This window comes from Schistocerca piceifrons, chromosome X (assembly GCF_021461385.2).
Source record: "Schistocerca piceifrons isolate TAMUIC-IGC-003096 chromosome X, iqSchPice1.1, whole genome shotgun sequence".
NCBI classification, from domain to species: Eukaryota; Metazoa; Arthropoda; class Insecta; order Orthoptera; family Acrididae; genus Schistocerca; species Schistocerca piceifrons.
Genome location: NC_060149.1, coordinates 231,783,931 through 231,810,999, shown reverse-complemented (window position 1 = coordinate 231,810,999; position 27,069 = coordinate 231,783,931). Strand labels below are relative to the sequence as shown.

At 42.3% G+C, this 27,069-nt stretch overlaps 1 protein-coding gene and 1 pseudogene across 2 annotated transcripts in view; one reads left to right on the top strand and one right to left on the bottom strand.

Annotated features, from left to right (window-relative positions):
- The window catches only part of LOC124721797 (protein turtle homolog B-like), a 406,195-nt gene that overhangs the window by 126,437 nt on the left and 252,689 nt on the right, over nt 1-27,069 (top strand). The gene's annotated exons all lie outside the window — the stretch shown is intronic.
- Nucleotides 16,876-17,503, bottom strand: LOC124721798 (annotated as a pseudogene).

Below are 27,069 nucleotides of genomic sequence, written 5' to 3'. Positions count from 1 at the left end.
CGACTATTTTGTCTTAAACATTTGTTTTGATTCTTGGTAGTTGGTGCTGTAATTCAAGAAAATCCAGTTAGTTAGCTAGGCAGATGATTTGTTTGATAATTAAAAGTTGTGTGGCCTCATGACCACGAAACAAACAAAACTTATCCGAATCTGTGGAAAAATTAATATTTGGGTAAAAACTGTAATTCCTCTCTCTCAAACCCAACCCTATGGGGACAGAGGGAGAGTTTTAGTTCTAGCGAATCAAAATTTACGAAGTAAATAAGTAATTTTTAATTATTCGTAACCGCCTGCCGGAGTGGCCGTACGGTTCTAGGCGCTACAGTCTGGAACCGAGCGACCGCTACGGTCACAGGTTCGAATCCTGCGTCGGGCATGGATGTGTGTGATGTCCTTAGGTTAGTTAGGTTTAATTAGTTCTAAGTTCTAGGCGACTGATGACCTCAGAATTTAAGTCGCATAGTGCTCAGAGCCAATTTATTCGTAACCATTTTCCACGCAAAAATGAAAACATAGATTTTCTTGAATTATAGCGCCAACTACCGAGAATCAAAACAAATGTTTAAGACAAAATGTACGTAATTTTTTATGTAGAATCTGATTCTCCAATAAAAAATGGGGATTCCTATTTGAAAGTTTAAAGTTTCCTTCCCCAAGTGTGGCGGGGTGGCGGGCTAATTTTAACACCAGCAGATGTCTTCCTCGATAATAATCAACTTTGGGTTCTACACATTTTTTTGTGTGAAGCTTATTTTTCGAGTTATTCTGGTTTGTCAGCGTAAAATTTACACCGGATGGTCCATTGATAGTGACCGGGCCAAATATCTCACGAAATAAGCATCAAACGAAAAAACTACAAAGAACGAAACTCGTCTAGCTTGAAGTTGTCTTGTGACAGCCAGAGCGAGAGCACCAGCAGCAGCGAGTACTGTTTGTATAAAGCGTTTATTTTGCATTTTGTTTACGACCTTCCACTAAGGAAGGGATTCTATTTGTGTTTATCTGCTCTGCATAGTAACTAACAGTTCTTGATAAAACTTTACGTAGTTTTCGTGTTAGATTTCTTAGTGTTTTCTTGATCGTTTAGAACAGAAAGCGCCCTAAAACCGTCTTTTGTTTGTTTCGCGGCCGTTAGCCACTAGTCACTTGAATCAGCAGTTGTCTTGTGACAGCCAGAGCGAGAGCACCAGCAGCAGCGAGTACTGTTTGTATAAAGCGTTTTTGTACTTATTTGCTGCGCTTAGCTTTTAAATAGTTTTTCTGGGAAAACCTAGCGTAGTTTTCGCGTCTCGTATTTCAGTGAGTGTTTCTTGATTATCAGAGTAGCTCATCAGAAGATTATCTTGGGAATTTGTCACCGTATAGAGTAGGGTAAACATAGTCATGTGTAGGGACTGTGGTTGTTGTGAGCGGACGCAAGGAGAATTGGCCACTCTTCGGGGGCAGGTGGAGGCTTTATCTGTTAGGCTCATCGAGCTCGAGGCGCAGGCGTCGGCTCGTAGTGGCGTTGGAGCAACTGTGGTGAGATCTATGCCTACTTCGGTGGCCTTGGAATCACATGGAACCCCTGATGTCGCTGCGTCTTCCGGCAGTGAGCATCTTACCGGTCAGCCATCACTCCAGGGTGAAAGGCGGACAGTGGTGGGCTCGCGCGTGCCTGGCCGAAAGGCGAAGGTGGGATCTGGCCGCGTGGCAGCTGCCTTACCCCTTTCCAACAGGTACGGGGTGCTTCCTAGTGGTGATGACATCGTTTCCGAGCCACCACAGGATGCCTCGCCTGTTGGGCCAGTGGCCGATTCTCCGGCAAGGTCCCGACAGTCACAGAGGGCGGGCCTATTAGTTATAGGGAGCTCCAACGTTAGGCGGGTTATGGAGCCCCTCAGGAAAATAGCGGGTAGGTCGGGGAAGAATGCCAGTGTGCACTCGGTGTGCTTGCCGGGGGGTCTCGTCCGTAATGTGGAGGAGGCCCTTCCGGCAGCTATTGAACGCACTGGGTGTGACCGGCTGCAGATAGTAGCACATGTCGGAACGAATGACGCCTGCCGCTTGCGTTCTGAGGCCAACCTTGGTTCCTTGCGGCGGCTGGCTGATTTGGTGAAGACAACCAGCATCGCACGCGGAGTGCAAGCTGAGCTTAATATCTGCAGCATAGTGCCCAGAGTCGATCGCGGTCCTCTGGTTTGGAGCCGTGTGGAGGGTCTAAACCAGAGGCTCAGACGACTCTGCGACTATAATGGTTGCAAATTCATCGACCTCCGTTATTGGGTGGAGAACTGTAGGGCCCCCCTAGACAGGTCAGGCGTGCACTACACACCGGAAGCAGCTACTAGGGTAGCAGAGTACCTGTGGCGTGCACACGGGGGTTTTTTAGGTTAGAGGGACCCCCCCTTGGGCGAAACGATAAAATACCGGACGGCTTACCAGAGAGGACATTATCATCGTTGATAAAGAACGTCCGTCCTGAGAGACCAAAAACAGGAAAAGTTAACGTAATATTGGTAAACTGCAGGAGTATCCAGGGCAAGGTTCCTGAATTAGTATCTCTTATTGAAGGAAATAGTGCGCATATAGTATTAGGAACGGAAAGTTGGTTAAAACCGGAAGTGAACAGTAACGAAATCCTAGACACAGAATGGAATATATACCGCAAGGATAGGATAAACGCCAATGGTGGAGGAGTATTTATAGCAGTAAAGAATTCAATAATATCCAGTGAAGTTATTAGCGAATGCGAATGTGAAATAATCTGGGTTAAGCTAAGTATCAAAGGTGGGTCAGATATGATAGTCGGATGCTTCTATAGACCACCTGCATCAGCAACCGTAGTAGTTGAGCGCCTCAGAGAGAACCTGCAGAACGTCGTGAAGAAGTTTCGTGATCATACTATTGTAATAGGGGGAGACTTCAATCTACCAGGTATAGAATGGGATAGTCACACAATCAGAACTGGAGCCAGGGACAGAGACTCTTGTGACATTATCCTGACTGCCTTGTCCGAGAATTACTTCGAGCAGATAGTTAGAGAACCAACTCGTGAAGCTAACGTTTTAGACCTCATAGAAACAAATAGACCGGAACTTTTCGACTCCGTGAATGTAGAAGAGGGTATCAGTGATCATAAGTCAGTGGTTGCATCAATGACTGCAAGTGTAATAAGAAATGCCAAGAAAGGAAGGAAAATATATTTGCTTAACAAGAGTGATAGGGCACAAATCGCAGAATATCTGGGTGACCACCATCAAACGTTCATTTCTGAGGAAGAGGATGTGGAACAAAAATGGAAAAAATTCAGAAACATCGTCCAGTACGCCTTAGATAAGTTCGTACCGACTAAGGTCCAAAGCGAGGGGAAAGATCCACCGTGGTATAACAATCATGTACGAAAGGTACTACGGAAACAAAGAAAGCTTCATCATAGGTTTAAGAGTAGTCGAATCATAGCTGATAAGGAAAAGCTGAACGAAGCGAAAAAGAGCATAAAGAGAGCAATGAGAGAAGCATTCAACGAATTCGAACATAAAACATTGGCAAACAATCTAAACAAGAACCCTAAAAAGTTTTGGTCATTTGTAAAATCGGTAAGCGGATCTAAATCCCCTATTCAGTCACTCGTTGACCACGATGGCACCGAAACAGAGGACGACCGAAGAAAGGCAGAATTACTGAATTCAGTGTTCCGAAACTGTTTCACTGCGGAAAATCGTAACACGGTCCCTGACTTCAGCCGTCGCACGGACGCCAAAATGGAAAATATTGAAATAAACGATATCGGAATCGAAAAACAACTGCTATCACTTAGTAGCGGAAAAGCATCCGGACCAGACGAGATACCCTTAAGATTCTACAGTGATTATGCTAAAGAACTTGCCCCCTTTCTATCAGCAATTTATCGTAGATCGCTGGAAGAACCTAAAGTACCTAGCGACTGGAAGAAAGCGCAGGTCGTTCCCATTTTCAAGAAGGGTCATAAATCAGATGCGAATAATTATAGGCCTATTTCGCTTACGTCAATCTGTTGTAGAATAATGGAACATGTTTTGTGTTCTCGTATTATGACGTTCTTAGATAATACAAATCTCCTTCATCATAACCAACATGGATTCCGCAAACAGAGATCATGTGAAACTCAGCTCGCCCTATTTGCCCAAGAAATTCACAGTGCCGTAGACACTGGCGAGCAGATTGATGCCGTATTCCTGGACTTCAGGAAGGCATTTGATACGGTTCCGCACTTACGTTTAGTGAAAAAAATACGAGCTTACGGAATATCGGACCAGGTTTGTGATTGGATTCAGGATTTCCTAGAAGAAAGAACACAACATGTCATTCTTAACGGTTCAAAATCTGCAGATGTAGAGGTAATTTCGGGAGTACCGCAAGGAAGCGTGATAGGACCTTTATTGTTTACAATATACATAAATGACTTAGTTGACAACATCGGTAGCTCCGTGAAGCTATTTGCAGATGACACGGTTGTCTACAAGAAAGTAGCAACATCAGAAGACTCGTACGTACTCCAGGAAGACCTGCAGAGGATTAATGCATGGTGCGACATCTGGCAGCTTTCCCTAAACGTAGATAAATGTAATATAATGCGCATATATAGGGGCAGAAATCCATTCCAGTACGATTATGCCATAGGTGGTAAATCATTGGAAGCGGTAACGACCGTAAAATACTTAGGAGTTACTATCCGGAGCGATCTGAAGTGGAATGATCACATAAAACAAATAGTGGGAAAAGCAGGCGCCAGGTTGAGATTCATAGGAAGAATTCTAAGAAAATGTGACTCATCGACGAAAGAAGTAGCTTACAAAACGCTTGTTCGTCCGATTCTTGAGTATTGCTCATCAGTATGGGACCCTTACCAGGTTGGATTAATAGAAGAGATAGACATGATCCAGCGAAAAGCAGCGCGATTCGTCATGGGGACATTTAGTCAGCGCGAGAGCGTTACGGAGATGCTGAACAAGCTCCAGTGGCGGACACTTCAAGAAAGGCGTTACGCAATACGGAGAGGTTTATTATCGAAATTACGAGAGAGCACATTCCGGGAAGAGATGGGCAACATATTACTACCGCCCACATATATCTCGCGTAATGATCACAACGAAAAGATCCGAGAAATTAGAGCAAATACGGAGACTTACAAGCAGTCGTTCTTCCCACGCACAATTCGTGAATGGAACAGGGAAGGGGGGATCAGATAGTGGTACAATAAGTACCCTCCGCCACACACCGTAAGGTGGCTCGCGGAGTATAGATGTAGATGTAGATGTAGAAGGGGGAAACCAGATGGCGCTATGGTTGGCCCGATAGATGGCGCTGCCATAGGACAACGGATATCAACTGCGTTTTTTTTTATTACATATTCGTGTAGTACGTAAAGAAATATGAATGTTTTAGTTGGCCCACCTTTTTCGCTTTGTGATAGATGGCGCTGTAATAGTCAGAAACGTATAAGTACATTCGGCCAGTGCGGACGGTATTTGCTTCGTGATACATTACCCGTGTTAAAATGAACCGTTTACCAATTGCGGAAAAGGTCGATATCGTTTTGATGTACGGCTATTGTGATCAAAGTGCCCAACGGGTGTGTGCTATGTATGCTGCTCGGTATCCTGGACGACATCATCTAAGTGTAAGGACCGTTCGCCGGATAGTTACGTTATTTAAGGAAACAGGAAGTGTTTAGCCGCGTGAGAAACGTCAACCACGACCTGCAACAAATGATGATGCCCAAGTAGGTGTTTCAGCAGCTGTCACGGCTAATCCGCACGTCAGTAGCAGACAAATTGTGCGAGAATCGGGAATCTCAAAAACGTCGGTAATGAGAATACTACATCAACATCGATTGCACCCGTACCATACTTCTATGCACCAGGAATAGCATAGCGCCGACTTTGAACGTCGTGTACAGTTCTGCCACTGGGCACAAGAGAAATTACGGTACGATGATAGATTTTTTGCACGCGTTCTATTTAGCGACAAAGCGTCATTCACCAACAACGGTAGGGTAAACCGGCATAATATGCACCACTGGGCAACGGAAAATCCATGATGGCTGCGACAAGTGGAACATCAGCGACCTTGGCGGGTTAATGTATGGTGCGGAATTATGGGAGGGAGGATGATTGGCCCCCATTTTATCGACGGCAATCTAAATGGTGCAATGTATGCTGATTTCCTATGTAATGTTCTACCGATGTTACTACAAGATGTTTCACTGTATGACAGAATGGCGACATACTTCCAACATGATGGATGTCCGGCACATAGCACGCGTGCGGTTGAAGCGGTTTGAATAGCACATTTCATGACAGGTGGATTGGTCTTCGAAGCACCATACCATGGCCCGCACGTTCACCGGATCTGGCGTCACCGGATTTCTTTCTGTGGGGAAAGTTGAAGGATATTTTCTACCGTGATCCACCGACAACGCCTGACAGCATGCGTCAGCGCATTGTCAATGCATATGCGAACATTACGGAAGGCGAACTACTCGCTGTTGAGAGGAATGTCGTTACACGTATTGCCAAATGCATTGAGGTTGACGGACATCATTTTGAGCATTTATTGCATTAATGTGGTATTTACTGGTAATCACGCTGTAACAGCATGCGTTCTCAGAAATGATAAGTTCACAAAGGTACACGTATCACATTGGAACAACCGAAATAAAATGTTCAAACGTACCTACGTTCTGTATTTTAATTTAAAAAACCTACCTGTTACCAACTGTGCGTCTAAAATTGAGAGCCATATGTTTGTGACTATTACAGCGCCATCTATCACAAAGCGAAAAAAGTGGTCTAACTAAAAAATTCATATTTCTTTACGTAATACACGAATATGTAATAAAAAATGGTGGTTCCTATTAAAAAAACGCAATTGATATCCGTTTCACCTATGGCAGTACCATCTAGCGGGCCAACGATAGCGCTGTTTGGTTTCCCCCTTCAAGCTAGACAAGTTCCGTTCTTTGTAGTATTTTCGTTTGACGCTTATATCGTGAGATATTTGGTCCAGTCACGATCAATGGACCACCTCGGCAGACAGGGAGGCATTAACTGTATAAAAGAGTGTTCCATCGCTACTGTCCCATCCAACAGCTAGTGGTGCTCAGATGACGTCGATCAAAGAAAAGTGGGGTTTCGAAATTCAAGTTCCAGTACAACAGCTGACAATATTATTTTACGTAGCAGAACAACTACAGATGAGCAAAACTGCAGCAGACTGTTTCTCACAAAGGAATCTTGATTTTGAAATGCGTACAGTCAGGTGGAACATTGCCATCTGTAATCTAAATCACTGAGTGCAACTGCACAGAAACAAGGATATCGTCAGGAGTGTCCTCGGGAAGTGTGATAGCACCGCTGCTCTTCTTTATACACATAAATGATTTGGCGGACAGGGTGAGCAACAATTGCGTTTGTTAGTTGATGACGTCGTGGTGTACGGTATGGCATTGAAGTTAAAGGACTGTAAGAAGAAACAAGGGGACTCAGACAAAAATTTTGTTGGTGTAATCAATGGCAACTAGCCCTAAATGTGGAAAAATGTTTTAATGGGAAGGAGTAGGAAGATCAAACCTGTAATGTTCGGATACGGTATTACTAGTGTCCTGCTTGACACAGTCAAGTCGTTTAAATATCTGGGCGTATCGTTGAAAAGCGATATGAGGTGAAACGAGCGTTTTAGAACTGTGCTAGGGAAGACGAATAGTCAACTTCGGCTTATTGGGAGAATTTTAGGAAAGAGTGGTTCACCTGTAAAGGCCACCGCATAAAGGACGCTGGTGCGACCTACTCTTGAGTAACCCTCGCGTGTTTGGGATCCGTACCAGGTCGGATTAAAGGAAGACATCGAAAAAATTCAGAGGAGGGCTGCTAGATTTGTTACCGGCAGGGTCGAACAAAACTTAAGCGTTACTGAGATGCTTCAGGAACTCAAATGGTAGTCCCTGGAGGGAGGCCGGCGTTCTTTTCAACAAACACTATTGAGGAAGTTTAGAGAACCAGCAACTGAAGCTGACTGCCGAACGATTCTACTGCCGCAAACATACATTGCGCGTAAGGACCAGGAGAATAAGGTACGAGAAATTAGGAGGCATGTAGATAGTCGTGTTCCCTCGTTCTATTTGCAAGAGAAACAGGAAAGGAAACAACAAGTAGTGGAACAGTGTACCCTCCACCACGCACCCTAGGGTGGCTTGTGGATCATCTACAGTGAAGCGCCAAAGGAACTAGTATAGGCATGCGTATTCAAATACGGAGATATGTAAATAAGTGTCTGGCGCAGTTGTTAGATCCGTTACTGCTGCTGTAATTGCATGTTATCAAGATTTAAGTGAGTCTGAACGTCGTGTTACAGTCGGCACACGAGCGATGGGACATAGAATCTCCAAGGTAGCGATGAAGTGAAGATTTTCACGTATGACCATTTCACAAGTATACCATGACTATCAGGAATCAGGTAGAACATCAAACCTCCGACATCGCTGTGGCCGGAAAAGGATACTGCAAGAACGGGACCAGAGACGACTGAAGAGAATCGTCCAAGGTGACAGAAGTGCACCCTTTCGCAAATTGCTGCATATTTAGGTGCTGGGTCATCAACAAGCGTCAGCGTGCGAACCATTCAACGAAACGTCATCGATATTTGCTTTAGGAGCCGAAGGCCCACTGTTCTACCCTTTATGACTCCACGACACATAGCCTTAAGCCTCGCCTGGGCCCGTCAACACCGACATTGGACTGCTGATGACTAGAAACATTTGCCTGGTCGGACGAGTCTCGATTCAAATTGTATCGAGTGGATGGACGTGTACGGGTATGGAGACAACCTTATAAATCCAAGGACCCTGCATGACAGTAGGGGACTTTTCAAGATGGTGGAGGCTCTGTAATGGTGTGGGGCGTGTGCAGTTGGAGTGATTGGGACCCCTGATACGTCTAGACAGGTGACACGTACGTAAGCATCCTGTCTGGTCACCTGCATCCATTCATGTCCATTGTGCATTCCGATGGACTTGGGTAATTCCAGCAACACAGTGCAACACTCCACACATCCAGAACTGCTACAGAGTGGCTCCAGGAACACTCTTCTGAATTTAAACACTTCCGCTGGTCACCAAACTCCCCAGACATGAACATTATTGAGCATATCTGGGATGCCTTGCAACGCGCTGTTCGGAAGAGATCTCCACTCCTTCGTCCTCTTACGGATTTATGGACAGTCCTGCAGGATTCATGGTGTGAATATCCGCCAGTACTAATTCAGACATTAGTCGAGTCCATGCCACGTCATGTTGCGGCACTTCTGTGTGCTCGCGGGGGCCCTGGACGATATTATCCAGGTGTACCAATTTATTTGGCTCTTCCGTGTATGTAGACGTAGATGTTGTCAAGGATGCTGGCCTTTAGCGAAGTCTTTCTACATGTTACTTTACTGTTGGTAACATACGAGGAACTGACCGCTATTATCTCTTATTACTCTATCAAACAACAAAGATTCTCGTACCACGTTTCATCAAATGCAGTTCCACAGTATGTGATATATCGCCGCAACACACATGCTGACAATATCTTCGTGTCAGTGAAACCTGGCGGCGCGGGGTAACCGTGCGGTCTAGGGCGTCTTGTCGCGGTTCGCGCGGCTCCACCCGTCAGAGGTTCGAGTCCTCCCTCGGACATGGGTGTGGATGTTGTCCTTAGCGAAAGTTAGTTTAAGTTATATTACGTAGTGCGGAAGTCTAGGGACCGATGACCTCAGCAGTTTGGTCCCATAGTCCATACCACAAATTTCCAATTTCAGTGAAGCCTGTGTGCCAAGACGATTGTGTTTTTCTAGATGTAGATTCGATATTAGTTCGTCATACCTGAAATTTTTTATTTTAACAGAGAAGATGTGCGTTGTGCTCTCCTTACAATGGAAAGCCCTTCAAGCTTTTCTTTACGACACAGGCTTTCAAATACGCGACGGGGGTTGGGGTGAACATTTGAATATGGGGTTTTGAAGTATCTGATGTGCTAGACACCGATAGATACTCCATAATGCCCGTATTACTGGAGCAGTACCTACCAGTCGTGAAACTTTTTCCCAATTTTAGAGTGTTAGTTCTTCATACGCAGATGTTAATTTTGTGTCTGTGCACATAAAAGTCAGAGTAGAGAGTATCTCTAAAATATAATGAGGTACATCACGAGGCAAATTTAACACCAACTTTGAATCTCACGGGCCATTCTATACGCATAAAAGTAAAAGTACGCGAGAAAAATAAAATGTTTTATTTTACCACTATCAATCATGAAACGTTGATGACGGCTTGCACCTTTTTGAGACTATGTGTAGATCCAAAAACGCACCTTGGCTTACGAGCTGGGAAATTACAGAATCTAAAGCGATGACATAATGTCTACAAAGAATAATAATAGGAAGCTGCGAGATTTTTGGCAGTTTGAGTGCTCGATATCGATAAATGTGTAGGCGCCTGGGTAACAAGCTTATATAGGACCCGCTATCTAAATCACTGGCAGAGCTCAACGAACTTAATGAAAGATAGTAGAAGCAGGAGGAAAATATATTTAAGGATGACTCTCCTAAAGTTAATTCAGTTGTTGATAGGTCCTATGTTTTTAGACATAGGAGATCGAAACTAAAGAGGAAGAAATGTGGCAAAGCAAAAATATGCCTAAACCGAAAGAAGCTAGGTAACCAATGTAAAATTTTCTTAATTAGAAACCACTGTTGTCATATTGCGAAGTGTAATTTTAATTTTTGTCTACGTGTGTTAAAATGTTTTATTCAGGTTGTAACTTTTCATCGATATGAGAATCATTAGATATCAGCCAGATCATATGTTATGGGTACAGATGATGTTACTACCTAATTGCGAGACCATTTAACATAGAAGCCTTTGAATGGCTCAAGTTGCACTAAACATATTAGATGGAACTGAACGGTACAAACATTCTTCAGCAAGATCGTTTACGGCTGCTTTCAGATTTGAACCATAACGGCACAACTAATCGAGGACGAAAGAATATTTTTGTGCAAGAAATAAATCACGAAGAAGCAAATCACTAAGATGAAACAAGCTGTAAGTTCCACGTAGATATAACAATGAAGTTCCGTTTCCGAGAATTTAGTTCCTAATTTCCTGAAGGCATTGAAAATTCATTTATCCAGCAACCTTCCAAAATTCTGAATGTTCTGTACTGTGCAGCTGCCTCTTAGTTTCTTGCATCATGATTCACAACCATACGTTCAATAATAACTACCTCCCTACGCCGACATCTACTGTCATCTCACCATACTAACGTGAGTAGATAAGTCGAATAAGTTGAGTGTCTAGTTAAAGTGCTCTATCCCTTTTGTAGGTATAAAATGGTCCACTGTCTTCCTTTCTGTAGCACTTTTCGTGATGCGTAATTTTCTGCATGGGTTTGTAAGGATTACGAAGAGAGAAGTTACAACTACAACACGCTGTACTCGTAATCTAAATCCTCACCTTCACCTACATCTACATATGTACTGCTTTATCCGCATACGGTGCATGACCGAGGGTACCCTTTACGAAAGTTAAGGTACCTGTGGTGTACTGAGATACCTTAGAAGAAGAGTTGGTATTAGCAGTACGGTGGACGTCTGTCCGCAGCGGGAACATCGCTGCGAGCAGAAGTCACTCTACCAGCGAGAATCATGCCCCCGTAGCGGCAGTTCCAACCAGGCAGAAAGACGCGCGCTTAAGTAACAAATTGTGAGTTGCATGTTGTAAGTCAGTCCGAGTCTTGCTAAGGAGTTCCTGCAAACCATCCGTCGTGTCTTCAAGTCGTCGTGTGAGACAGAAACTGTGGCCAATAGATAGGCAGTGGTTGGCCTTCAGTAGGAACAAAACGGCGAATAGAACTATCGTGTATGGACAGAGACCGCGTGCCTAGAGATTTAATTGAGTAATGTTAGTTTGGAACTAGTCTTCGAATAGTATATCAAGACAGAATATTAGTTTTCTTTCGACTTTAATTCAGACGACTATATTTAGTTTGTGTTCACTGATCTGCAGTCAACGCAGGAGAGATAGGCTAAACTTACATTCTACAATTGCTGCAACCAGTGTTACCAAAGATGATTAATATATTTTATTACTCACAATCCTGTGTTACTGTGCCGGCCGGTTGGCCGAGCAGCTCTAGGCGCTTCAGTCAGGAAGCGCGCTGCTGCTACGGTCACAGGTTCGAATCCTGCCTAGGGCATGGATGTGTGTGATGTCCTTAGGTTAGTTAGGTTTAAGTAGTTCTAAGTTCTAGGGGAATGATGACCTCAGATGTTAAATCCCATAGCGCTCAGAGCCATTTGAACCATTTTTGTTACTGCACGAGAGCAATGGAAATACTATCGATGACGTTTCTTCTAAGGCAGAGTTACTAAACATAGCCTTCCCAAATTCCTTAACCAAAGAAGACGAAGTACATACTTCAAAATTCGAATCAAGAATAGCCCCCAACGTGAGTAACTCAGAAGTAGATTTCCTCGGAAAGTGAAGGAACTTAAATAACTTACCAAAAGCAAGTCCAGACTGTACACCAATTAGATTCCTTTCAGGGTATGCTGATGCAGTAGCTACATACTTAACAATCACATACAACGGCTCGCTCCGTACCCAAAGACTAGAAAGCTGCAGAGGTCACACCAATATTCAGGAAAGGCAATGGGAATAATTCACTATATTATAGGCTCATATCATTAACGTTGATACGCAGCAGGATTTTGGAACATATATTGTGTTCGAATATTATGAATTACCTGGAAGAGAATGATCTTGACACATAGCCAGAGCCGGCCGAAGTGGTCGTGCGGTTAAAGGCGCTGCAGTCTGGAACCGCAAGACCGCTACGGTCGCAGGTTCGAATCCTGCCTCGGGCATGGATGTTTGTGATGTTCTTAGGTTAGTTAGGTTTAACTAGTTCTTAGTTCTAGGGGACTAATGACCTCAGCAGTTGAGTCCCATAGTGCTCAGAGTCATTTGAACCATTTGAACATAGCCAGAATGTGTTTAGAAAACATCGTTCTTGCGAAACACGACTAGTGTTTTACTCACGTGAAGTGCTCAGTGCTATCGGCAAAGGATTTCAAATTGATTCCGCACTTCTAGATTTCCAGAAGGCTTTTGACACCGTACCTCACACGCAGCTTGTATAATCATATTGCGTGCTTGTGGAATATCGTCTCGATTATGCGACTGGATTCGTGATTTCCTGTCAGACAGATCACAGTTCGTAGTAACTGACGGAAAGTCATCCAGTAAATCAGTGATTCCTGGCGTTCCGCAAGGTAGTATTACAGGCCCTCTGCTGTTCCTTATCTATGTATATGCTTTAGGAGATAATCTCAGCAGTCGTGACAGGTTGTTTGCAGATGATGCTGTCGCTTATCGTCTAATAAAGTCATCAGAAGATCAAAACCAATTCCAAAACGATTTAGATAAGATATGTATATGGCACAAAATATGACAATTGACCCTAAATAATTAAGAGTGCAGGGTCATACTCATTAGTGCTAAAAGGAATCCGTTAAACTTCGGTTACATGATACACCGGTCAAATCTAAAGGTCGTAAATTCAACTAAATATCTAGGAATTACAATTACCAACAGGTTAAACTGGAAAGAACACACACAAAAATGTTGTGAGGAAGGCGAATCAAAAAACTGCCTTTTACTGGCACAACATTTAGAAGATGCTACAGATCTACTAGAGCCTCTCTACACTAAGCTTGTTCGTCCGCTTTTGGAGTACTACTGCACGGTGTGAGATAGTTACCAAATAGAATTAACGGAGTCATCGAGGAAGTTCAAAGAATGGCAGCACGTTTTGTACTGTCGAGAAATAGGAGAGAGAGTGTCACGAGAAATAAGAGAGGGAGTATCACGGACGTGATACAGGATTTGGGATGGAAATCACTAAAACATAGGCGTTTTTCGTTGCGGCGGGTTACTCTCCCGAAATTTCAATCACCAACGTTTTCCCACGAATGCGAAAATATTTTGTTGACGCTGGCCTATATACGGAGAAACGATCATCATAATAAAACAAAGGAAATCAGAGCTCACGCGGAAAGATATAGGTCTTCGTTTTTTCCGCACACTGTTCGTGAGTGGAGTAATAGACGATTAGTGTGAAGGTGGTTCGATGAAGCCTGTGCCGGGTACTTAAGTGCGATTTGCAGAGTAGCGTGTAGATTTAGATGTAGATGTACTTTCATGGTGTTTGCGCTGCCCTAGAACCCACGCTTACATCCTACCAGGACACCTTTATTAATCTTTTACAGCGGGAGCGAGATTTTCCTCAAAGTGACTGCCTCCAGTCCACAACAACACCCTTTCCAGTGCCACAGATTATTAGGCTGCAATAGATCAGCAAAGTAGGCAGAAGAGGCTCCTTACAGATTCTGTGTTCCGACACCCTTCCCCCCTGCATTCCAGTACGACCCTCTCTATCCGTCTGATTTACATTTAGTAGAATAGAAGTGTGTAGAATATTCATCACAGGTGATTCTAACAAGAGAACAGGTGCGCGATTCGTGACGAGATGGTATCGTCACCATGGCAGCGCAGATGAAAGTAGCGAACACAGTAAGAAAGAAGGCTGCTGTTTTTCCTATGACATTAACGAAAACAAAGAAATTAACTGGCAGTATTTCAGCGACTGTCTTCTGCATATTTCTCAGACAACATCTACAAAGGAGAGAAGCGACGTATAGGACACAACCATTAATATACATCCAACTGCAGTTTTGGCTTTCAGACTACGTTGTTTGTTACGAGGTTAACAGGCAGGGGTTAGGCTGAACGGGATTAACCATAATGACGTTATTTAATGAATGGCAAAAGACAGACTTACTTACTACCCTATTTGAAAGCAACTTTGAAACTTGAACACACACGAAAATCACGAATAATACAATATTACACTGGAAGCCACAACAGAATATTGCCATTAAAACAACCTCTTTAGGGATTGGTACCTCAATCGTAAAAACGGAACTCCGGATGAATTTGTCTGTCCGTCTGTTAAGATCCCTTTTTCTCAGGAATGGATTCAAGTATCAGATCGAAACTTATGTCAAATACTAAGGTCTGCGCTCCTTCAGCGGAGTAAGAAATTTAAGGTTTTAGGTTAAAGTAATCAAAAGATACGCCCGTCTGTCGAGTCCTCTTTTCATCTGGAACGGGTAAAGGTATGAAGTTAAAATTTACGTCAAATACTGGGAACTACGATCCCTTGGCGATGTAAAAAATTAAAAAAATTGGAAATTTGTGGTAAATTTCTATGGGACCAAACTACTGAGGTCATCGGTCCCTAGGCTTACATACTACTTAATCCAACTTAAACTAACTTACGCTAAGGACGACACACACAACCATGCCCAAGCGAGGACTCGAACCTCCGACAGGGGGAGGTACGCAAACCCTGGCAAGGTGCCACAGACCGTGAGCCTACTCCACGCGGCAAAACAAAATTAAAGCTTCTGAGTCATTGCGGTCAAAATATACGGTCTTTTATGTCACATTTCTCGATACTTGCTCGTCAAAACCTATAGATGAATTATCTATATACATAATTAAGTCTGTCCTGAATCATCGGAGCGCGAGTCCTACTCACAGTTGTCCGATTTTTCTAATTCGTAATGTACGTACTCAGTTATCGATCGACCTCGCAACAACATAGAGATGCTGTCGTTGACAGACAGCTGCACGGGCGAAAATTTACGAATGATCGTAAAACATAGACACGTCTGCATAGCAGGCTCGCCAGGCGTGGAAGCCGTACGAAAATAGTCGTCAGATCGACACGAGTGACGTCACTTTCTCATAACAGACGGAACGCTAGGTCTATTTGCGTCTTCCCGGCGGCGACGTGACTGCGGCAATATAGGTGATGAATATGTGGAGTCGGCGGGGTTACCCATTAGCCCGTGGAGCTCGCGATTAGGCAAATTTTCCGCCTACTTCCGTACGACTCGCCCTGCTTGCGCTCAGTGAGAGGCAGTTCGCTTCATCATTCTGAATGAAGCAGACTTTTTCGTACTCTGCTGCTGCAATTTCGGCGTAGTGGCCGCGAAAGATCGTCCATGGAAATCCGCCAAGCCACATCAGGTCGTCAACCTCTTCTGCTGCACGGCCGATTACAGTCGCTTCGTTAGGCCCGCCAGCGTCTGCAACTGTGTAGCAACTAATCACCTTATTGTTATGTAGTTTCCTCTCATTAATTCTCCCCAACCGCCTCAAAAAAGTTAGCCAATTGAAACACTTTGTTTTAACTTATCGATGTGAGGCGGCGGTTAAGGCATTGAAACCACATTCCAAAATGGCGAGTTGTTGATAGTTAGTTGATTGCTTAATAAGGACGCAGTCGCTTCCTTCCACCATCAGCTTCTGACTAAGCTGGTGGTCAGTCTCTCATAATTCTACTTTGTTCCATCCACGCCTTTTTATTTATATGATACATGCAGCTAAATAAGTCATCGCTACTAATGTAGAGAAGAAAATTTAATTTATATGCTCTTCATAATATTTTCTGCTTCCATCCCCTATTAAAAAGGGAGAGAGCGCGATAGTAATACCAAACTTTGTGTTCTGCCCTACGGCAGGTCTGGTCTTGGGGGAAGCCTCGTCGGAGAGGTCCACCGCATGAGCGTCTAGGGAAGTGATTCCAGTGGTGGTTTCCCGTTGCCTTCCACTGATGGCGGTGATGAAATGATAATGAGGACAACACAACACCCAGTCCATGAGCTGAGAAAACCTCCGACCCAGCCGGGAATCGAACCCGGGTCCTTCGGGTGACAGGCCGCCGCGTTGATCACTTTTTTTTTTTTTTTTTGGGTAACTTATCGAATTTATTTGGTGAAATTAGAACAGTAAGTTCTTAAATAAACTTGTCATCAATTAACACAATGCAATATGCTACACATCACGGATTACTTTTCTTTGTCAATTTCAGTCCTTCGGATCACTTTCCTTTAGCACAAATAAGTACACACAGTCACGGTTAAGCTCCCATCGGCTCAACAGTCTCTGCGACTTCCATTTCTGTGTCAGATTCCTCAACCTGAACGAAGGCTTCTTCCTTGGCCCTCTCCTTGAGGCCTGCCGCAGGAGACCGGATGAGTGAGAGGTCCCTGTGAACCTCCTTGATGTCGCGCTGGCATCTCCCTGTCATACTTCAGTGGTATGTTCCTTCGTTTCTCAAATTCAAAAGCTGGATCTACAGCAAGTTCTTTTCCTGCTGTTTTTCGGAAAGCTTTGGTCCACCTTACTTTACGTGGATTCTTCTTCTTCTTGAAAGCCGCATGACATTTCGATCGGCAGAATTTGAAGATCTTACAATCATTTCTTACGAACTGTATTCCATGTCCCGGATAGATACGGGAAGAACAAAAATAACACGTTTCTATACGCATGGTTTACAATAACATTACACCACTTCACGCCGAGCACCGTGAAAGACAGTGATCACTCAGCTATCGGGGCGGACATAGTAACATCAGCTAATTTAAAAATAGTTGTGCGCAGAGCACCAGAATCCAAATAATTAATTGGTCGTGGACCTCCTTTCTCCTCTCTAGGAAGATACTCAAATGGTTCAAATGGCTCTGAGCACTATGGGACTTAACATCTTAGGTCATCAGTCCTCTAGAACTTAGAACTACTTAAACCTGACTAACTTAAGGACATCACACACATCCATGTCCGAGGCAGGATTCTAACGTGTGACCGTAGCAGTCGCGCGGTTCCAGACTGAAGCGCCTAGAACCGCTCGGCCACCAGCGGCCGGCAATTATTGTTCACTTTTCAGAAATGCTAAGCAGATACTAAAAGTTCCTTTCCTTTCGCTGTAAGGTTTCTGTATTTACGATATTATTTTGCATGTAGCCAAGTGTAATTTATATCAGATTTAAATTAAAATTTTCTCTTCTATTCCGCTTTTGTAAGTAGCTTCTCTGAGCTGTGTGCAGCTGCAGCACTTCATCAGCCTGAAGCTACGGTTCCGGTAACAACACGAACTTCCACATAAGACAGCAATCGGTTTCATGCTCAATAGAGATATAACATACGTTCTAAATATTATAATTTATCCGAAAATACTATCCAGATCTTTGAAGAGTGAAGCGACGTTGAATTCGTCTGCTTTAGATCAACGATACTAGCAGCAGGAATTGCTATAGTTCTATTTGAAACAGCGAAGTTGATACCGGTATATTTGTAATTTATATAGCAAGGAAACGAAATCATACATCTTTTAGGCAGGACTTTTACAAAATTAATTTGGGCGAAAACAGAATTACGGCATCTTAAATCATTCAGAAAATGTCTGAGGTGAACAACTTAGATGAATCACTGTGTGTACAGCATGAAGATACGCCTAAACTACTAAGATAAACGTATTTCGCCTTGGCCCTACTTTATACGACACAGATACAGAGTCAGCCGCGAATGTGTAAATGGAGCTATATGCTAACTTCAGGCCGATGAGAAGGGGCTTGCGAAATCTGTTTAAAAATTGAATACGTGCTCATATTTAAGTGAACAGCTCGTAACTCAATAATACATATTTTATAGCAAACTAAAAAAACTTTCTAATGCACAAGATTTTAAACTGATTCAAATCATATTAATTTAAAGAGATGTTGAGTCAAACTAAAGTAAAAATACCTGTTGCACAGATTATTTGTCAGTTGCATCGTACTTATTTGCTTATTTAACAAGATACGAGGTTTTGTAACAAAACATTGTTAACGCAGAAAAGTGAAGGTGTTTTGCACTCAGATAGTTATTAATGTTGCAAACATAACTTAGCATACAAACAAATAAAACAAATTTGGTATGGATTTAAAGCATATTCACACAAAAATAAGTTCTTTGTGCTTTTCCCACGATTTGCTTAACTTTGTTTGTAAATAAGATCTTTATATTGATACTAACCTCTTAGAATAATTTATTTTATAGACATTAAATTATGATAATCTTGTGCAATTTCCAACTGATCCAATGCATAGATTTTTTTTATATTTCCTATGGGGCATCTTGGAAGTAATTTCCAATACTCTTCAAAATCCAGTTTAAATTCAGTACCCACAGATTGATTATACCTTAGAGGTGACGTGTCTGTAACATATGCATATCTCACTTTATTTCCTGGAAAAAGTGATTTATAGTACAGCGAAGTCTTTAAAAAAGTCGTGACATACTTACTTTATACTGTCCTTGTTCACCACACCTTTCCTCCTTTAACACATCAACGTAATTAGGTTGGGAATAAGCATCGTGCTTCTTTTTCTGCGTTCAGTCGTGGAACCTATTTGAGCGTGTCCTTTCACCAAATATTTTTGAATGATTGTCATACCAATTGCTACGCCGTAAAGTTGTAACACATTTGAGTGAAGTACTTTACGGTTCTGAGCGTATCACCCATCACTATAATTTTTTTTGTCACAGTCTTTCACTCTGCGCACCAAGAAAAGCTTGGAAGTAGATACAATAATGGAATGACAACCTGGGAATTTTATCTAAAAATTTACGAATTTTTTTTTCAGTGTATTGCTTTCTTCTTTTTGTTCCTTTTCCATTTTCAAATAATTATCTTCTTTACTCTGTATAACCCAATTGCTGACTGACAATTCACCAATTCCTGAAGTTGGAAAGAACGTTTCTATACTCACGGGCAACGCAGCATCTTGTACTTTTAAACTGTTATGAAGACTACATTTTCGTTTCTTCTTGTTTCTATTATTTTTTAGTTCTTTCCTATGAACGAGGGAGTAAACGTACACTTTCCGTTGTTCCCAGTTCATTTTTGACCATAGTGTGTGAATTATTTTAATTAATTTGTCCTCTGGCATTGATTAACAATTCTCTTGTTCTTTGATCCGCAACAGAATTTGGATGAGCTTCCTGTACCCATTTTCATAGGCTTTCTTGTTATATAAATTCTTTCTACTTTTTTTCTTGTCCATAACACTTTTTACTCTCTGCCATTCATTCTATAAATTCCAACTTAATTTCTTTTTCATATAGATTTATCCACTTTGCCCTTCTTAGCACGCTCTTTTGTTATTTCGTTAGCTTCAGTCATAGGTTCTGGCTGCACAGCATTATTCAGGATATTTTCGTAGCTTGGCATTTCCTTTGATTCTGATTATCTAATACCACTTCATCTTCAACAGCTACAGCCGGCCGCGGTGGTCTAGCGGTTCTAGGCGCTCAGTCCGGAACCGCGCGACTGCTACGCTCGCAGGTTCGAATCCTGCCTCGGGCATGGATGTGTGTGATGTCCTTAGGTTAGTTAGGTTTAAGTAGTTCTAAGTTCTAGGGGACTGATGACCACAGATGTTAAGTCCCATAGTGCTCAGAGCCATTTGAACCATTTTTCAACAGCTACAACTGAGTTTAAACTGTAATTTTTTTCTAATTTCTAGTTTCTTACGACTCAGTACAACGAGAAACTATCCACAGTTGCAAACTTCACTATTTTTATTCACTTGATGATTAGTTTCGGGCTGGAACCCATTTTCAAATCATCGTAACAGATAGTCAAATTGGTATTCCAGAAAATGGATACTGGCCCGAAACTAGTCATCGAGTGAATAAAAAAAACTGAAATTTGCAACTTTGCCTAGTTTTTCGTTGCACTGATTAGCAGAAGTTTCTCATCTGCAATTATTCCAGAATTCTGGAAGTTAGTTCTTACGACTTATTCTATTTTTTGACATTTCGCAGCCAATTTCCTTCCTCTGTTTTCTCGTTGAGTTCAGATCATCTACTTCTGAGCTTTCAGATTCTTCTGCTGTTGTAGACTCATAACTTGTACCTTAATCTATAGAATCAGTGCCTTCTTAATTATTTAAATTTAAATTATTAGATACTGAAGGAAGGTTCATTTGCTAGTGAGAATGATGCTGGCGGTACACTTCGAACTTCTGAGGGGGAGTTGTCAGATAATTGTAGGTTCATCTTCAGAATTCGACTTCCCCTTGATTAGTAATTATTTATTTGTATTTGAGTTTCCTCCAATATCGAGAAAATTTGCTTACTGGGTGTAAAATGTATGCACTATGTACTTCTGGGACACTACGTATAACTGCTACATGCCTACATCATGATATTACTGTCTACATACACAGAAAAGTATGTACAAAATGAAAGCTAATCTCTGTTACAATAACATAAAATAAGACAGAGAAAGAACCAAAAAATCAAAATCTAAGCTAACGTTGCTTTTGTTGCTGAATTTTGTTTTATAATAGACCTACACTAGATTGCGTTCTTACTGAAAACAAAGTACTCCTTTATTCGTGGACTCATCATTTTTGGATAGTCTAGTTGAACTTCAGTAGACGGTAAATAATCACTTGAACAAATAACAATCACTACACTATAAAATTTTCATTTACGCAAAGAATGTTGTAAACATCGGCTACAAACTCTAAATGGTCTTACATCGGCACAACAAGGAAGGAAGTACACTAAATTTCCAAACAGAGACATTCTTCTGAGTTAACGAGGTTTCGTACTTTAAGAATTGCAAGTTACATCGTACCCCTTCACATCTGCGTCTGTCATCCGAGAACAAGTAATGAACTACCTGAAAGACTCATGTCATCCGCGACCGTTGGTCGAATACTAACAGCAGCCGGACTAGAGAATTAATGTTCCATATGTAGACCGCCGTTAACACCACAACACAAACGGATGAGTCTGGAGTGGTGCCGTGACCGGGAGCATGATTGTTGATGAATAGCGTCGCACTGTATTCAGCGATGATTCACAGTTCTGCACCACCCTGGGTGACCAACGTCGGCGAGTATGGTGGGGACCAAGGAGAGTTCCCATTCTTCCATTGGTTTGGAGATGAACAGCGTAGTTACTCCTGGCGTCATGTTGTACAGAACCATCGGGAATGACTTAAGAACACGGCTAGTGGTGAATGAGGTAACTGTGCCGGCATAAGGTACGTGACAAACATCCTGCATCCTCATGTGTTATCTCTCATACGACAGCTTCTCCAACAGGGCACACATGGCACGTGTCTCCGCTACCTGTCCGCGTAATGTTGAGATATTCCCATAGCCTGGCCTGTTCCAGATGGAACATTTGTGGGACCAGTTGGGACGTCAGCTACGTCCCAGTGCCAGCATCAGGAACATTAAGGACCAGCTAAAAAAGTTGTAAGCCAGCTTCCCTTAGGAGAGATTACAACGACTTTATGATACCCTTTCCAATAGAATCAGTGCATGCGTCCAGGCCGGAAAAGGCGCATCGTCATATTGATAAGTGGGGCCCATGGTTTCAATTTCTTTGTAAATTTGACTCGATATTTCAATCACAGAAACAATATACATACCTTCTCAATCCGTGAAGTTTCATTTCATTTCCTTTTCTCCTTCTGGGTTCTTCACTTTTATTGTGTAGCAATGATTTTACCGAAATGTTCAGTCTAAAATGAAACCATTGCTTTTTTAGTTATCGTTAAATGAATGAAATAGCAAATCACTGTTGACTGCTAAATATAAGATAATGACAGAGTTATAATCTTCCGTTACGAAAGTAAAAAAGGCGGCAGTTTCGTTTTAGGCACATTTAGTTAAATATATGTAACATAATATTGATGAATCCTGATTAACTGCAGATGAAGAACTGTGAACTCCGTCTGAACAGGCACTCTTTAGGTCCAACGGTACCGACCGAACGTCGCGCCAATAGCACTCGACGGATCAAGACGGTCTCCCATCCAAGTGCTAGACAAGCCCGACTTCACTTCACTTCGGTGATTTAACGGGACCTGTGGCAAGGCTGTTGACACAACTGCAGATGACAAACTGGAGCATAATGTCAGCTGTACGTGAATGTCGGACAGCCTAAAAAACGTCAAGATGTGATACTATATCTAGTATATGTGTTTTGTTAATAACGCAGTGAATTTAAATATCATAATTTCAAAACTATATATACGGCCCTGCAAATGTTTTTATATGTTATGTGAAAGAAAGTAAATGAATCCACTGACAATGGTGAAACTTCTCTGAAACATGTTTGTATTGTGAACAAGAATAATGTGTGCTTTCACAAGGCCAGTGGTTGTGCTTTCCTCAGAACGCACTTCCGGCCATATGTCCACATGACGTTTTGCTCCTTTTACTCTCAGGAATCGTTTACTGCAGTTTGTCCATACATAGAAAAATCGCTCTGTAGATGTAGATTCTGCTCGCTTGTCCATGTGGATGTTACGCCGTGAGAATTGAACCACGTCCTGCATGAAAGTGACTACTTATCCATCAAGATTCATCTGCCAGACTAAGCAAATCCCGAAAGGAGGCAGCCGGTCGCTCAGAAAGGCCGATTGGTTGCTTTTGAACAGACTGGAGGATCAGGTGTGAAGGATCAAGTTACAGCCGTCGTACACCAGACTCTTCATGCATCCACCCCATAGTCATCAGAAAAATCTAGGGATTGCCATGTCTATGTGTGGAATGACAAGTATCACCGCTTCATCACTGTCAAGGTGAAGTCCCCGAAGGCGTTCTTTAAGTTTTGGAAATGGACTAAAATGGGATGGGGCAAGTCGGGACTGTACGGACTACAGTAAATCCAAGGCGTCTGATTGTTGCAGGTGACGCAGCGCTCACGTGTGGTCTGGCATTGTCATGCTGAAGGAGGCGGTGCTCCATGTGTGGACGAACACTTCCAGCTCGAACCTCGAGCAGAGTACACTGTTTCTGACGCACCGACGTAGTAACGTCACACACCGCCACATTACAGACTCAGTACCGAGACCTCTAGCGGCAAAGGGTTGCAAATACGTACACATGAAAAATGAAGATGTAGAATGTTAATAACGTTTGTTTTATTCAAAAAGCTTTAAAAGTTTTCACATAAGAAATTCGGAGGCATTACTTTTCAGCATGCCCTCGTAGACGCTCTGCAGTAATGGAATGACAACTTGGGAATTATTTGATCTAAAAATTTGCCAACTTTTCTTTCAATAGATTACTTTCTTCTTTTCGTCTCCATATTTCCCCTGTTTTCAAATAAGTATCCACTAGCTGACTGACCATTCACCAATTCCTGAAGCTGAAAATAACATTTACTTACACATGAGTAACATATCATCTTGTATTTTTAAACTGAACTGATGACTACATTCTCTTCTTCATTCTAGTTAAGATTTTTTGTTTAAATTCTTTGCTGTGAACTGGGGTGGCAACATACACTTTCCGTTGTGACCGATTCATATCTGACCAAAATGTGTAAAATATTTGACTACATTTATCCTCAGATATTTAAGAACGTATTCTCTTGTTCTTTGTTTTACAATAGGATTTTGAAGAACATAGTGCATACATTTTTCTAAGCTCTCTTGTTATTCAAATTTGTTTTCACTGTCTCTTACCTGGAATACTTTATATTTTTTGCCTTTCATTACAGAAATTTCAGCTTTTTCCTTTGCTTACTTTTGTTGACACATCTTGTTTTAATTTCATTGTCTTCATTCATAGCTACAAAGTATTTTATATGGAGGACATCCGCAAATGAGTACCATATTCATAAATAAGAATCCACTTCAGTTGTACTGGGAACTTATCTTTTTTATACACAACTGCAACCAGTCACTTTTTTCATTAATAATGCTTTATTACATTAACCGGTTTTCGAACCCTTTCAGGTTCATCTTCAGATGATTTCGGGAGAATCCGGGAAGTTACATCATTACTTCCCGGATTCTCCCGAAATCATCTGAAGATGAACCTGAAAGGGTTCGAAAACCGGTTAATGTAATAAAGCATTATTAATGAAAAAGTGACTGGTTGCAGTTGTGTATAATTTATTCACATTAATATACAGTCACGGTTCTAAAATCTCCGTAATGGATAAGCATAACTTATCTTTTTAACTACATTGGCGGTTTCAGAGCGTTAGAGCTCCATCCTCAGGTGTGACTACTGTAAAAACAAGAGGCACAGGCTAGTTACGCAGTCCATGCAAGGAGTTACAAAAAATGAGATAAGGCCCAGAAGACTGCCATATTCACTTAATTGAAAACAATCATATACGCATGGCGGTCGGGCCAGTCTGTATGGAAAGTCAAGCTTACGTTCTCTCATCAGTGTAGGGTTGAAAATGACAACGCGTTCAATAGCCAGAGACCGCAAGGCAAAGTACAATACAAAGTGTAAATACAAACACCACTTAACGCTACGAGCAGCCAGGGCAGAACTTCACCGAGACGAACAAGGAACCGTGTTGTTCGACCTGCCGCAGAGCTAGGAGGGTGTGGAGGCGTATACGCCGAAAGTATAAACCGATACGAATCGTGGACGGTACCAATAAAGTAAGCGAAAAAATTGGGCTGACTGGTCTGTCAGCTTACAGTGCGTAAGTATTGAAAAGAACACATTCAAGAACCTCAAGAGAAGGGGAGCCTTACATACCCATATCAGATACAAAATAAAACTTCTTAGACACCACGTAAAAAACTTAATTAGCCTGTATGTAAATATGAGAGAGACAAGATAAAAATAACAATGAGAAAAATGGGGACTATAGGAGTCATAACCCCCCCCCATGAACCATGGACCTTGCCGTTGGTGGGGAGGCTTGCGTGCCTCAGCGATACAGATAGCCGTACCGTAGGTGCAACCACAACGGAGGGGTATCTGTTGAGAGGCCAGACAAACGTGTGGTTCCTGAAGAGGGGCAACAGCCTTTTCAGTAGTTGCAAGGGCAACAGTCTGGATGATTGACTGATCTGGCCTTGTAACAATAACCAAAACGGCCTTGCTGTGCTGGTACTGCGAACGGCTGAAAGCAAGGGGAAACTACAGCCGTAATTTTTCCCGAGGGCATGCAGCTTTACTGTATGATTACATAATGATGGCGTCCTCTTGGGTAAAATATTCCGGAGGTAAAATAGTCCCCCATTCGGATCTCCGGGTGGGGACTACTCAAGAGGATGCCGTTATCAGGAGAAAGAAAACTGGCGTTCTACGGATCGGAGCGTGGAATGTCAGATCCCTTAATCGGGCAGGTAGGTTAGAAAATTTGAAAAGGGAAATGGATAGGTTGAAGTTAGATATAGTGGGAATTAGTGAAGTTCGGTGGCAGGAGGAACAAGACTTCTGGTCAGGTGACTACAGGGTTATAAACACAAAATCAAATAGGGGTAATGCAGGAGTAGGTTTAATAATGAATAGGAAAATAGGAATGCGGGTAAGCTACTACAAACACCATAGTGAACGCATTATTGTGGCCAAGATAGATACGAAGCCCACGCCTACTACAGTAGTACAAGTTTATATGCCAACTAGCTCTGCAGATGACGAAGAAATTGAAGAAATGTATGATGAAATAAAAGAAATTATTCAGATTGTGAAGGGAGACGAAAATTTAATAATCTTGGGTGACTGGAATTCGAGTGTAGGAAAAGGGAGAGAAGGAAACGTAGTAGGTGAATATGGATTGGGGGACAGAAATGAAAGAGGAAGCCGCCTGGTCGAATTTTGCACAGAGCACAACATAATCATAACTAACACTTGGTTTAAGAATCATGAAAGAAGGTTGTATACATGGAAGAACCCTGGAGATACTAAAAGGTATCAGATAGATTATATAATGGTAAGACAGAGATTTAGGAACCAGGTTTTAAATTGTAAGACATTTCCAGGGGCAGATGTGGACTCTGACCACAATCTATTGGTTATGACCTGTAGATTAAAACTGAAGAAACTGCAAAAAGGTGGGAATTTAAGGAGATGGGACCTGGATAAACTAAAAGAACCAGAGGTTGTACAGAGATTCAGGGAGAGCATAAGGGAGCAATTGACAGGAATGGGGGAAATAAATACAGTAGAAGAAGAATGGGTAGCTTTGAGGGATGAAGTAGTGAAGGCAGCAGAGGATCAAGTAGGTAAAAAGACTAGGGCTAGTAGAAATCCTTGGGTAACAGAAGAAATATTGAATTTAATTGATGAAAGGAGAAAATATAAAAATGCAGTAAGTGAAACAGGCAAAAAGGA